This window comes from Protopterus annectens, chromosome 1.part2, assembly GCF_019279795.1.
Source record: "Protopterus annectens isolate FY-2018-M chromosome 1.part2, PAN1.0, whole genome shotgun sequence".
NCBI classification, from domain to species: Eukaryota; Metazoa; Chordata; order Ceratodontiformes; family Protopteridae; genus Protopterus; species Protopterus annectens.
In genome coordinates, this window is record NC_056727.1 from 993316206 (window position 1) to 993316787 (window position 582).

Here is a 582-nt window from a genome sequence, read left to right on the forward strand (position 1 = left end):
AACAGGTTGGAGGAGACACATCACCAAAGTTGCTGCATGCAGACAATGTAGCTTTACAGGTAGACTGAGCAAAAACTTCAGCAAAGGATAAGGGGATAGAATGCAAAACTTTAGGCACATGGGATGAAACTGAGGACAGATAAGAAAGTTGTAATTGCTGCACATGGGGGGATCTGAAATAGCTGAGAACTGAGATAGAGTGGAAAACAGTGGAACAAGTTAACAGCTTCAAATACTTGTGAGGGGTGGTTGAGCAGAAAAGAAGCCTGAATGAAGAGGTCAAAGCTAGAACCAGAGGGGCTGCAGCCAACTGGCACAGATTGTTAGGGGTAGGGTATAACAGAAGGATGACAAAGAAACTGAAAAGTAAGGTGTACAAAACAGTGGTGCAACCAGTACTTTGTTACAGAAACCTGGGCAGTAAAGGTAGAGCAGTTGAGGAAGCTACAGGTGATGGAAATGAAGTGCCTGAGATGAGGGTAGGGTAGGATGCACACTGTAGGATAGATAAAGAAATAAGAACATGAGAGCACAAACCCAAGTATCTCCAATTGCACAGAAGATCAAGCAGAACAGATTACT